The sequence below is a fragment of the Mytilus californianus genome, unplaced genomic scaffold (assembly GCF_021869535.1).
Source record: "Mytilus californianus isolate M0D057914Y unplaced genomic scaffold, xbMytCali1.0.p SCAF_20, whole genome shotgun sequence".
Classification (NCBI taxonomy): domain Eukaryota; kingdom Metazoa; phylum Mollusca; class Bivalvia; order Mytilida; family Mytilidae; genus Mytilus; species Mytilus californianus.
This window is the reverse complement of record NW_026262669.1, coordinates 9601349-9616121: the sequence shown is the minus strand read 5'-3', so window position 1 is coordinate 9616121 and position 14773 is coordinate 9601349. Positions and strand designations below refer to the sequence as shown.

At 33.1% G+C, this 14773-nt stretch overlaps 1 long non-coding RNA gene across 1 annotated transcript; it reads right to left on the bottom strand.

The window, feature by feature from the left end:
• Positions 1–480: 480 nt before the first annotated feature.
• LOC127731765 (uncharacterized) lies at positions 481–8721 on the bottom strand. The gene is made up of 3 exons (XR_007995741.1): positions 8576–8721; positions 3289–3389; positions 481–1405 (listed from the first exon to the last, which is right to left on the bottom strand). It is a non-coding gene; the product is annotated as an uncharacterized LOC127731765 (long non-coding RNA).
• Between the last annotated feature and the right edge of the window lie 6052 nt (positions 8722–14773).

Sequence of the window (14773 nt, the reverse complement as noted above, 5' to 3'; positions counted from 1 at the left end):
GATAATGAACGCCATACTAAACTCCAAATTGTACACAAGAAACTAAAATTAAAAATAATACAAGACTAACAAAGGCTAGAGGCTCCTGACTTGGGACAGGCGCAAAAATGCCAAGTTTATATATCCTTCAAAAAGACTCAGAATTTTTTGAGTAAATTTATTCCCAAGATAATTTTAATTATTGAACAATGTAAGGACAATTAAAGATGCCAGATTAATTATTGCAGTTTCAGAAAATCCTGGATACAAATAATACCATCATTTAAATAAATTTATATTTTTTTTTGCCAAACGTATACAATTGTATAACCAATTTTAATTTAGACAAAAAATGAAAAAAAATTCTGATTTCTAAGTATAGACAAATATATAAGTATAGATAATTTTTTTGTTCAAACATTCTGTGGCTGTTACAGAGGTCTTGCTCAGTATTGAAGGCCAACATCAATATGACTAAGTCACTTAACGATGAACAACAACTGCAATTAAAACACTTTTTTATGCTTCTGAACTTTTTGTATACCTTTATTCTGTGTTAACTGTTATGAAATGAAATGAAATTGAAATATAAATCATGATATAATATGATCTTCTTGTTCTCTGGTCATGCTGGTGGACAATATATAATATGACTATTTGTTCTCTGATGAAGAGTTGTTAATTTATTGGCAATCATATGTCATATTCTTAGTTTTATAATTACATCTAACTCCATTAGTGGTGCATAAGTGAATTGTATGCCTACATGTATATGATAGTATATCTCATGTATATCTAGGTAGGATTAATGTTTAAATAAATTACTATTTTTTCCCCGTAATTGCCATATAAATAACCAAACACTCATATAAGTCTTATACATGAATATCTCCTTCTTTACCATGTTTACCATGTTTACAGTTCAACTGAATATCATATGTCTATTTGTAGATCTATCACTTGGTCAGATACAAACGTATTGCAGATTTTTCAAATATTTCATGAAAGAAACGACAAATTACATCCATGAAATATAATTTTGTTAAATGAAATCCTTTTTTGAAACTCCAATTGTAAGAAAATTCACAAATCTCCAAAATGTCCGTATTTAGAATTCATTTTAACTGAGGTAAAAGCTCTTTAAGATGGTAAACATCAACTTCAGTGATACATGATGATGAAAAAGAAGCTAAATTGTGTAGTTAATTTTCCTCTGTCTCTCAGCATCAAAACACTAAATTCCAATTCATTTGGTCTTGAAACAGTCAATGCTTCTGCTTAGTACTTATATGTACATTATATAGAATTGCTGTCTTTTTTCTACTTTTCATGGACATATTTGGTGGCTTTCTAAACAAATTACAATCAGATCTTCCGTAATGGCAATGATGAGTTATAAGGAACTTTCTACTGCAGGTCATCATCCCTGAAATATGAAAATGCAAATATTATATATATTAAATGAAATATTTAACATGTGAAAAGTAATCAAAAGTTAGTGCAAACATATTTCTTCAAGAAGTTACTGTTAAAATGCTAACAAAATAATTTCCCTGTCCTTATTTAATAATGTCTTCATTCATCATTTGAACAAGGATTTAATTTTCCACACACATTTTAATAAGGTGCACTACATGTACTCTTATAAAACTTTATAAAGTTAAATGAGAATAACTGTTATCACAGAGATATGTCTCGCCTTTTTGTAATTTTGATAATGCAAATGTTGAAATTAAAATAGCAATACTTTAACATGTAAGTTATGCAAATATTCAAAGTCGATGAACCATGACTGAAGGTACATGGCTAAACAATCTCCATGGAATGAGATGTGTCAATGCTAATACAACTACATACCAAATACCATTGACTTATTATAAGTCGTTCCCTTTAAACAAACCTCAACACAAACATTAACTTGTAAACTATGTAAAAGTTTCAAAGTCAATGAACCATGATCAGGGGTGGGGCTATATGATCTCCATGGAAACAATACTTGCAAATGCCAATACATTTGCATACCAAATATCATTGACTTAACATTAGCAGTTCATCTTAAACTGATCTAATCACAAACTAATACATGTAAACTAAGCAAAAGTTTCAAAGTAAATAGACCATGACTGAGGGGGCGGAGCCAAATAATCTCCATGGAAATGAGATATGCCAATGTTTATACAACTGCATACCAAATATCATTGACCTACCACTAGTGGTTCCCCATAAATTGACCTAATCACAAACTAATACATGTAAACTATGAAAAGTTTCAAAGTCAATAGACCTTAACTGAGGGGGCAGGGCCAAATAATCTCCATGGAAATGAGATGTGCCAATGCTAATACAACTGCATACCAAATATCATTGACCTACCACTTGTGGTTCACCATGAACTAGACCTAATCACAAACTAATACATTGTTGACGCCGCCGCCAGAAACAGCATACCTACGTCTCGCTTTTTGACTCCGTCAAGGCAAGACAAAAACCCAGATGTGCCTATAAGATGTATTATGTAATAAATATTTATTTATGTTAATTTACTTTGTTTTGTATCTCTTTTTCCGACAGGAATACTTCAATATCAATATCAGTAATCCACAGCTAAAAAAAAATTGCTAGCAAGTTCAGTATATTATTGTATTAATATCTGTCATGTCTGTGTAAATAAATTTTATTGCTGGTACAGATACTTCATTAACATTGATTAAATTAAGAAATTATCATGATTATTGGGTACATTTATTTTTGCAATTTTTGAAGAATGGACAAAAATGTGAGATTTATAATTGCGATTTCAGAAAAATCTGCATACTTGTACAGTTATATGTATAGATTTCAGAATGTGAGTTCCTTTTATTGCGATATTCAAGGTTGCCTCATAAAAACATTGCAATAATTTCTGAGTTTACATCATACAATATTCTTACATTGTACATGATGTAAGAACAGAAATTTATTTGGACAAATTATAAAACAGGAAGAAAAGCCAGGATCGCTAACATGTTTAACCCATCCACATTCTGTATGTACAATGTATGTTCCTGTAATTCAGTGGTTGTTGTTTGTTGCTGTGTTACATATTTCTTTTTCATTCATTTTTGTTTACATAAATTAGACCATTAATTTTCTCCTTTGAAATGTTTTACATTTGTGATTTTGGGGCCTTTTATAGCCAAATATGCAGAATGGGCTTTACTCATTGTAGAAGGCCATTCAAAGACCCATAGTTGGTAATGTCTGTGTCATTTGCACTCTTGGGGAGAGTTGTCTCATTGTACAATAGTTAGTCAGGATAAAACAATTTACCTGTCTATAATCATGATAATAATAAAGCTCTCCAAATCAAACCATTACTTTATTTCATCAAAGCTGGAATGGCATACTGTATCTTGTAATTGACAGGGGAGCTAAAAATAATAAGAGAAAGTAATTAGTTAATTACATATAGGTACTTTTTTTAAAATAAGGAGCATACACATATGTATAATGCAAGGATCCGGAAATTTTTCCACACAATTTCGGTCATTTTGAGATGATTGAAAAGTTGGTGCCCCTTTCCATGTCAACTTGAGTCTTGACTAGATTCATAGCATCAACGAACTTGTATTGCTGTTTCATCGCATTTACTAAGTAAATGTCTTACCATTACCATGAAGAACAGTTTAGGGAAGGCAATAGTTTAAAATTGAAATGATTTTAATGACTCAAAATGGTAAATCTCTCAGACATTGCTTACGTTTCTTTCGATTTGACAAAAGTTAAAACTGGAAGTTTGCGATAAAGTTAAAGTACGATTAATTCCGGATTCATTTCCGGGATTTGTTTTGTTTATCAAATTGACAGGAAATCACCGGCTTTTTATGTTTTTTTTTAATTTATTACCTTTAAAAGTGTTTGAATGTAACAGACAATAGTTGCACTCTTTTAATTTAGCATGAAATCAATTTGCATTTTACGATTAAATATTAAATTTGCTGAAGACAATTTCACGCATGCGTATTATACAGTAGATAAAGCACATGAAAAAATACTGTTTTCTCCGTGAATTTAGGTTTAATTTTTAAATCAGATTTGATGATTGTCTTTGCTGAAAAGTAAATAAATAATGAATACACTTGTCAGGGAATTTCAATTATTGTTAAGATATTATTCTGAGCTTGTGATCACTGTCAGGTGTGAATTAAAACCACAGGTAAAAAGTGATTAGCGATCATTAGCCAATGTTTCCCGGAGAAAACAGTATTTTTTCATGTGCTTTATCTACTGATGGGAGGCATTGATATAGATATTAGGAGGGCCCTCAGGATTATCAAACTACTTGAGTGGCAGTTTTATTACAGGAAAGGGATTATAAACAAAACAAGTGATCACAACTTACACAAGACAGTGCAAAATGGCGATTAAGAAATCCGATTTCAAACATTGAGTCAATGAAATGACCGAAATAACTTCTTTAAAAAAATAAGATTTGTCCTAAATCCCAATTACTCGTTTAGGACAAATATTTTCATCTTAGGACATGACTGGCATATATGACCGTTTCCGGACCCTTGGTATAATGTCAGATTCATATAATTTTTAAAATAAAGAAATAACGTCTGCCACACAACCCTAATTTGATATCAGGATTTCCTCCGTAGATATATAAATGCCTAGTTTTTCTTGGATTTCTAGAATTGCTGCATCCTATGCTAAATAAAGAGCTGTGCTAAAAAAAAAGCCACCCCCCCCAAAAAAAAAATAATTTAAAACAAACAAGTGAATCTGTGAGCTACTAATATACCCCCATGCCCTTAAAGTAAAAGGTAAACAAAGGTTTTGAGTGATGAATCTACAAAAGCATCACACGGTATAGCTGACACATATAAACCCTGAAACCAAATTTCAGAAATCCTTGTAATGTTCCTGAGAAAGATGCAAAGAAAAATATTCATGGGACGGGCGGACTGACCCTTCTGTTTACCGGGGATATATCTTCGAGTAATGGTTTTAATTCCTGCCAACAGGGATACAGTTCAGATATTTTATGTAATACTCTATTTTTAGAATGATGATGCATGCAGTGTTTATTCAATTTAAATACTGTTTTACTTATATATATATGTAGGACTCTAAAGTGAGATGGTTTGATACGCTAAAGTGCGATAGTCTGTGCTATTTATTGAACACGCTAAAGTCTGATGCCGGGATATGCTAAAGTGCGTATGTTCGCGAAAGTATTGACGTTGGCAACTTTACTTAAATCGCATTATGACGCCACAAGCCTTTTGTACAAACAAAAATGGACATGCCCGTAAACGAGAATGTTAGTGCAGATAAAGATTTTTTAATAGACAAGAAACAAATGATCCCAATCCCGAACATTTTTGGTCGGTGCTAGAAGAGTGTGTATGTGGAGGAGTTACTTCCCAAAAAATCATCCACAGTAACAGAATGCAAACCTTTGATCCCACTGTGTTGGCGGGGACAAACATGATTCTGTCAGTATACTGGAAAAAAATACTTTTCATAAACATAGACTGACACTGACGTTAGTAAGGGGAAGGTGTATACCATAAAAGAGAGCGAAAATGGCAAAATACACCAAGTGTCAAAGTATTTAATTCGTCCCATGTCATTTACTGGAAAAGCATATAGCTCTTCAACTGTTTCGGTACTTATCATGCTTATACATCCTCGGATATCAAATGTTTGGCTTTGAGTGTTCCTGATGAAGGTAAATCCAGAAATGCGCTTCAAACACATGAAATTATTAAACGTTTTGTTTTCAAATTTTTACTTGCGTGAAATAAAAGCCACTTTTAAACTTTCTAATTGAATAATTTTGTAAAAACAATTTTTTAAAATATGGTTCGTCATGTCCGTAAAAGAGATGGATACTCGTCGACAAGACAGTAACATAACGACCAGAGGTGTAGTATCATAATATGATTGCCAAAGCGACCAGTCGCTATCCAATGCTAAATGCCATTAATGTAATTAACTATAGGTTACCGTATGGCTAACCCCGCAGATAGTATTCTATAACGACCAAAGAGTATCAAAACGACCAGTGTATAACAATTCAAACGAGAAAGATAACGGACTGATTAATATACAAAATAAACAATAAACAAAAAAACAGATAAGAAGATGTGGTGTAATTGTCAACGAACAAATATCCACCAAAGACCAAATATGGTTGACGTATGCACTAATAAAGTTATGACCTTCAATGTGGAGCCTTGGCTTATGTCGCATAGAAAGCTATACAGGATCACGAAAGGACTTGTGTAAAACAATTCAAAAGAGAATAACAACGACATGATTTAGAAACAATACAATAAACGAAAAACTAATATGAACACAACAAAAAACAAAAACAATCGCCTGAATCCTATTCCCGTTACACCATTGACTTCAGCGTGTCATCTGATCGCACTTTAGCGTCTGACACCATCGCACTTTAGCGTGACCATCGCACTTTAGAGTCCTACATATATATAAAAAGAATATGTCAAAGTGGGCAGTCTTGATGAGCAAACTACATATTAATTAGTATAATATTATTGTGTCATGAAAAGCTTCTTCAATTTTTTGCTGCGGTTCCTTCCTAATAATGACGGTCATAGGAACATTAGGAAGGCGTCCCAGTTAATCATTAACAAAGCCTTTCAAGAAATTATAATAATATTTTGACTATGTATAAAAAATTGTTTAATTTAGCCATCAATTTAAGTACATAAACTTGGTTATATATATATTTCTGGATTGGTAACGATTTAAAAAATACTGGTTCACAGATAATAAGATAATTTATTCAAGGTGCACAGGCTTTTTCCAGAGAAAGACGCACTGTCCAGGATATTTCCAAATAATTACCCAGATACTCAGCCTTCTGCAGTCATTTTTAATGGACATAAAGATGTTGTAATCATATTGCTGTCACCTTTTAACTTCCTTAACAGCTTAAGTTGCATCCGATTTCAAAAAATTATTATTTATAGTACATTTAAATTTGAAGTTCTTTATCACATATATGAACCATAAATATTCAATAGAATTGCAAATCTTTTTTGACAAGCATGAGAAATAAATTGTACGACATGAAACATGGAAATAAATAAGGGGGAACATGTAGCACGCACATCGAACCAAACACGAGATACATGTATTGAGAGGTCAAACTTCAAAACAGGAAAATAAGTGAAATAAAATATATACACTGGGTAAATAGAAAACATTGGGTCATTGCATAAAATTAACCCTTTACCGCCCTTTTAAATTCAAAGTTGATTAATACAGCACTAAGCAGAAAATAATATAGTATGGACTTCACACTGATTAAATGGTGGGAGAAGAAGTTGGAAAGAGAGGGGGGGGGGGGGGAGGGGGGGTAGTCCAAATAATTATGTCTTGCAAGGCTTCCTTTTGAGCAAGTTTGTGTACCCTGTGTTACAAATTAAGAGCTCCATGCTATGAAAGTAGGGGTCATGGCTCCAGCAATGCGGGTGCCGGAGAGAAGTGAACGGTGGAATCCCCCCTTCTTGTCACACACTATTTGCGTTCTTGTTTTCTTAAATGCGAAAGCAATCTTTATTTTATGACAACAACGCTCATCAATTGCATCTGTATCAACTATAAAGCTTTCAGTTAAGTCAGGATTGGCAAATCCTGGTGAGGAGACTAGCCATAATGCATGAAAATGTTGTATAACTCTTCTGTAATAGATGCAAAATCCGAGAAATGGGCGTAGTCTCGGTATCAGTGGCTATCCCTGCCGGAGAGATATCGCGTTCCAAACAGATTACCTTTCTTGAGAACAACTCATACTCTTTAGCTTTCAAATTTAATCCGGCTGCTAAAATCGACCACACATTTTTGGAAGGTGTGCACCTGTGTGATCGAATGATCGCAGAACTATTAAAAGTATATCACAAAGATATGCGAGACAAATGACCCATTGTAAATAAATCAAAACAGTCTGCATCAACCTTTAAAGTGTTGCCAGAGCACCCTTCAATAACAAAGGCTAATTACTTTGAAATCGTTATCTGGGTATTATTGCAAAAATGTTTTCTGCTGCACAAATTCCACATGCCTATACCCAGATGAAAGATCAAATGTTGAAAATCAGGTGAATTCAGACAAGTGATCAAACGGTGAATATCTCTGACTGAGTTCAATTTCCTGTGGTCCATGCAACATTGCATTGTCCATTTTCCATGAAAGTAGGGGTCATGGCTCCAGCAATGCGGGTGCCGGAGAGAAGTGAACGGTGGAATCCCCCCTTTTTGGCAGGTACCTGCTAAACGAAATTTAGAAACGAATTTCAGGGTAAATGTTGAGAATGGGCTCTCGGTATAATGGAGGGATCTTGTTTCATTCGATATTCTGTTCATTTATTGACGGGATTCTATAATTTTCAAATTTCAGATATTTGTTGCAGTCTAGTTTCGTTTTGATCACCATGACCACGTGTATATCATGCTTGCCAACACTGAACTCGTTTTTATCTATAAGTATACAGTTTTTTTTATTTCTGAAGCGAATGATTAACAAAACAAGCAACGTATGTTTCATAAATAATACATATTTGGAGGCTCACACTTACTTTTCTGGTTAGATTTTCACATAGAAGTGAAAATAATTTTCGCTGCAAGGTTCTTTCCATTCTGCAAACTACAAACATCTACTTGACGGCGATCGTCTACTGATTGGTTAATCTGCAAAAGGAGGCGGGGTCCACAAGCCGACAATCTCGTCTACAAAAACAGCTATTGCAACTGTTAGCCATAATAATTAAAGCACAAACATAAAATATTCGTGTTTCGATAAACAAATTACATCATATGGCTACCCGTTTTTAGTTAACAGGCATGTATGTAATTTGATTTCATAACAGTTTCATCGACAGACGCAGCTTACGGAATCTTCGCCATTAATGAATATATGAATACATAATGAGGTCCTTACGGGGTTATCTGCCCCTGACAAAATCTTATCGAAATTGCTTTAACATCGCTGCGTCGGTCATACAAATGAGATGCTTACCAAACTATAAGACCAGGGTTTAGGGACATTTTGTACCAAGTCAGAAATATGACAGCTATTTTCCATTCGTTTGATGTGCTTAAGCTTTTGATTTTGCCTTTTGTTAATTGACGTTCCGTTTTGAATTTTCCGTGGGGTTCAGCATTTTTGTTATTTTACTTTTATCATGTCGCTGCTGTATTTAGGTACTGACACATTGTATTGGTTAACCAATTCGTAATAGTGACTTAAAAATATGTAGTGTCGAATACAAAACAAAATGGCTGATTCTCCCTTTCCATTTTATTATCAGTAGGTCTTCATTTTCTTTAAATACGTTCTAAAGTAAAACAACAATACCGACCTCATGGGTAGATTCAGAAAAGGGAAAGTCCATAAAACCTGAAAATCAAACCTTATCAACCAACGGAACAAGTAAAAAAAAAGCAACTGTCATGTTTATGACTTGGTACAGCCTTTTCCAAAACTAATTTGAGTTAACTTGAAATTGAAGCAGGTGTGGCATATATTTCAATGAGATAACAACTAGACGACAACAACAGAGTAGCTTTATGTCTTTAACAATACACAGGTGTTCCAGTCTATCGATATTACAAATTATTGAGACAACTGAATTCGACTTATTTTAAAGTGATTACTTTGATAGAGTGTTTAGTCAAAAAAATCAAGACGAATGCAACCGGTGCAGAAAGATTATTTGCATGTCTTTAATTTCACATTGCTTTTTAGCCTGTAATGCTTGATACCAACTAGGATTTCTGTGCCATAATAGTTATGCATTATGGAAGAGCATTGTGTATGAAAACACATAAGCATACGAACATTGCTAATACTTCCAGCTCATAATACCAGTCGACCCACTTTGCAGAGCATATATATTACTTAAAATATGATTTATTAATAGTGAAATATTAAAAAAGAATGGCGGTTTCATGTGAATGCAAAAGGATACCACAAAAAATCCTAAATTAAGATAAGAACTCACAGTGCTATTCTAACTCGATGTTTACATTTAATGTATGTAGAAAGCCATCGGTGGCTGTTAGTGTCATTTAAAGTTTCCTTGCTATAATTTTTCGATAAAAATGGCGGGTGATTATATGATGTGATCTAATTAGATTGTGAAACAAGTTAAGTTAGGAACGACGTATCTTTTGTTTGTCTTATATGCTTATTATTCGGAAGATAAGCGATAAGCTGTAATTTTACCGGTCGTAACTTCTGATTTTAACTTTTCGAATGTTTGTATTCAGGCGTCATGACATTTCCCAATGAATAAATTATGTATGCTTAGTACTAGCTAGGTGAGTTTGTCCTGAACATGACCATTTTTAAGTTTAAATAGTAAACCCACCTGAGTCCTCATGGATTGATTAGGTATTTGATTCAATGCGTCTATCCTGTCTGTCTGTGGTAATGATATACTGATATAAAAGTATGTATGTGTTGTGAAATTATAACATGGTTAAAAACATATCATATTATTTAAGAAATGTAAAGTAACATTTATAAGAGAATATACTTCATATTTTAAATATCTACACGGACGTAATTGTAGTTTACACAGTTCGTATTGTTGACCACATGAGAATTTCTATTTATATATCGTTTTAAAATCCAAGAACAAAAACTTCCTCAAATCTATAATTTACTATTTCCGAATCCTGGACCTGACACATAGTGGTTATTTTTTTCTTCTTACAAACTTTCTTAAAATATATATATACCACTATTTTACTGTTTTAAAGCTTAAATTGGACTGATAGTAGCATATAAGTTATGCAAAGAAAACGGAGATGTTGTTTACCGTGCCGGAAATTTAGAAACGATCCTAGTAAACTTATAGATCCTTTGAATAAACTATTCTAAACGGTAACCAATCAACACTGTAATATTTAAAAAAAAATTTTATTGATAAATTATTAATATTGATTTTTGTTATCAGTAAATTAAAAGCAAACTAAATATTATTGTTATATACATACGCACATTCATGAATCTACAATCTGTCGATATCTGTATCTTGACATTAAACAAGGTCATATTTTTCTCTGAATGTTCATGACGTCTTTACACTAAATCCATTGGATGTTGGATGTGTACTAATTGATAATTTAGTCTTAAATGCATGTGTTTTTGTGAGATGTATTTCTATTTGTATCCATCTGATGAGTTAAGCCCTTTTTCAACTGATTTGTATAGTTCGTTCTTATGTTGTACTGTTACACCACTGTCCCAGGTTGGAAGGAGCACCACTGTCTCAGGTTGGGAGGAGGGTTGGGATCCCGCTTTCATGTTTAACCCCGCCACATTCTGTATGTATATGCATGTCCAAAGTCAGGAGCCTGTAATTCAGTGGTGTCGTTTGTTGCTGTGTTACATATTTTTTTTTTGGTTCATTTTTTTTGTACATAAATTAGGCCGTTAGTTTTTCTCGTTTGAATTGTTTTACATTTTTCATTTCGGGGCCTTTTATAGCTGACTATCCAGTATGGGCTTTGCTTATTGTTGAAGGCCGTACGGTGACCTATAGTTGTTAATTTCTGTGTCATTTTGGTCTCTTGTGAAGAGTTGTCTCATTGGCAATCACACCACATCTTCTTTTTTGTATATATGCATATGGATATTTAAAGACTCATATGATTTTTTTTTTCAATATCAGCAGTTATAATTCTTAATATCCGTTTGCTGTTTTCTTTGCATAACTATTATGTTACTACCAATTTGAGTTTAAATTGAGAAAAATGGTGTTTGGTCTAAAGCTTAATTTGTTTTGTATAGCTAGAAATAGATCATAAAATGTAATTAAGTAATGCAGAAGTCAATAAAGCAAGTTTGGTTCTGTAATAAGTGTAACACCACTAATTCAAGCCCGGTCTAAAAGTACATACCAGTATGTAGTACATATTTAATACAAAATAGTTCCTACGCAAAGTTGTTAAAAATGTAGAATATTTTAGTTACGCTATTATCAAGTGAAAGCTGAATGACTTGCGATCATTGTAGAACACTTTTTTACTTTTACGTTTGAATAATAGAAAGAAAACATCATGAAATTTAAAAAGGAAGGTACATTTTGCCTGTTTGTCGATCTGAAGTACCTGTTTTGGTACATCTGAAATTCTGAAAACCAGTTATCTCTGATATGCAATTAAAGGTATGTAGATTTTTTCAGTACAATACACCATAAGGTGTTGCTTTGACACGCAATGATTGTCACTTTATTTGTACATAAGACAATAAAGTTGTGGCTGCTTTAAATAACGAAATTTAACATAGAAAACAATGGTGCCATGAACTAGTGGTTTACTTCCTTATACCCTTTCATTGTATAGCATAGTCTTTAAAGATTGTGAAGTAAACTTGTTAATCAAAGACAACACGGTTGCAGAGCAACCATTTTTAAAACAAAATGTTTCATTTTACCTTCAGGTAATACATGTATAATGACGATACAGCAATTCATGAAAGGTGTGATCGAAACGATTGTTTTATTCCATATAGAACCAAATAGTTCCCTTGTTCCGACATCATTTCATATATTTGTGTCTTTAAAATGAAATAAATATCGTTACTCATCGTTGACCTATATAAGCGTGTGAAGATGTTATATTATTATTTAATACACAATGTATTTGTTATTTGTCAGCAATCTAACTCAACAATTTTTATATACCGTATGGGATAATGATTCAATTCATTGGGTGTAATTTTCAGACTTATATAAATATTTGTATTAACCCTGTGTCTCAAACACACTGAGATCCAGTGGGCATATATATTGTATGGTTGTCACTTGCTTAGACTTGTTTGTATGATATACTTATTTCTAGTGACTGTATAATGAATTGAATCATTATCCCATACGGTATATAAAAATTGTTGAGTTAGATTGCTGACAAATAACAAATACATTGTGTATTAAATAATAATATAACATCTTCACACGCTTAAAACACATGTCTTATGTCTATCTCTAGATTCGCCTTACGTGACAAGGTAACACTACGACTATTGAAGTTATATTTTTTATATAGCGGATGTGGTCGTGTGGTCTAGAGCGCTGGACATGAGGCTAAGCGATTGGTGCTGTAGTGTATCAAAGGTGTGAGTTCGAATCCCGTTGAGGGACAAAAATTTGTCAGCATAAAAGTCTAATTCTAACACTGTTGGGTGTAATTTTCAGACTTATATAAATATTTGTATTAACCCTGTGTCTCAAACACACTGAGATCCAGTGGGCATATATATTGTATGGTTGTCACTTGCTTAGACTTGTTTGTATGATATACTTATTTCTAGTGACTGTATAATGAATTGAATCATTATCCCATACGGTATATAAAAATTGTTGAGTTAGATTGCTGACAAATAACAAATACATTGTGTATTAAATAATAATATAACATCTTCACACGCTTAAAACACATGTCTTATGTCTATCTCTAGATTCGCCTTACGTGACAAGGTAACACTACGACTATTGAAGTTATATATTTTATATAGCGGATGTGGTCGTGTGGTCTAGAGCACTGGACATGAGGCTAAGCGATTGGTGCTGTAGTGTATCAAAGGTGTGAGTTCGAATCCCGTTGAGGGACAAAAATTTGTCAGCATAAAAGTCTAATTCTAACACTGTTGGGTGTAATTTTCAGACTTATATAAATATTTGTATTAACCCTGTGTCTCAAACACACTGAGATCCAGTGGGCATATATATTGTATGGTTGTCACTTGCTTAGACTTGTTTGTATGATATACTTATTTCTAGTGACTGTATAATGAATTGAATCATTATCCCATACGGTATATAAAAATTGTTGAGTTAGATTGCTGACAAATAACAAATACATTGTGTATTAAATAATAATATAACATCTTCACACGCTTAAAACACATGTCTTATGTCTATCTCTAGATTCGCCTTACGTGACAAGGTAACACTACGACTATTGAAGTTATATTTTTTATATAGCGGATGTGGTCGTGTGGTCTAGAGCGCTGGACATGAGGCTAAGCGATTGGTGCTGTAGTGTATCAAAGGTGTGAGTTCGAATCCCGTTGAGGGACAAAAATTTGTCAGCATAAAAGTCTAATTCTAACACTGTTGGGTGTAATTTTCAGACTTATATAAATATTTGTATTAACCCTGTGTCTCAAACACACTGAGATCCAGTGGGCATATATATTGTATGGTTGTCACTTGCTTAGACTTGTTTGTATGATATACTTATTTCTAGTGACTGTATAATGAATTGAATCATTATCCCATACGGTATATAAAAATTGTTGAGTTAGATTGCTGACAAATAACAAATACATTGTGTATTAAATAATAATATAACATCTTCACACGCTTAAAACACATGTCTTATGTCTATCTCTAGATTCGCCTTACGTGACAAGGTAACACTACGACTATTGAAGTTATATTTTTTATATAGCGGATGTGGTCGTGTGGTCTAGAGCGCTGGACATGAGGCTAAGCGATTGGTGCTGTAGTGTATCAAAGGTGTGAGTTCGAATCCCGTTGAGGGACAAAAATTTGTCAGCATAAAAGTCTAATTCTAACACTGTTGGGTGTAATTTTCAGACTTATATAAATATTTGTATTAACCCTGTGTCTCAAACACACTGAGATCCAGTGGGCATATATATTGTATGGTTGTCACTTGCTTAGACTTGTTTGTATGATATACTTATTTCTAGTGACTGTATAATGAATTGAATCATTATCCCATACGGTATATAAAAATTG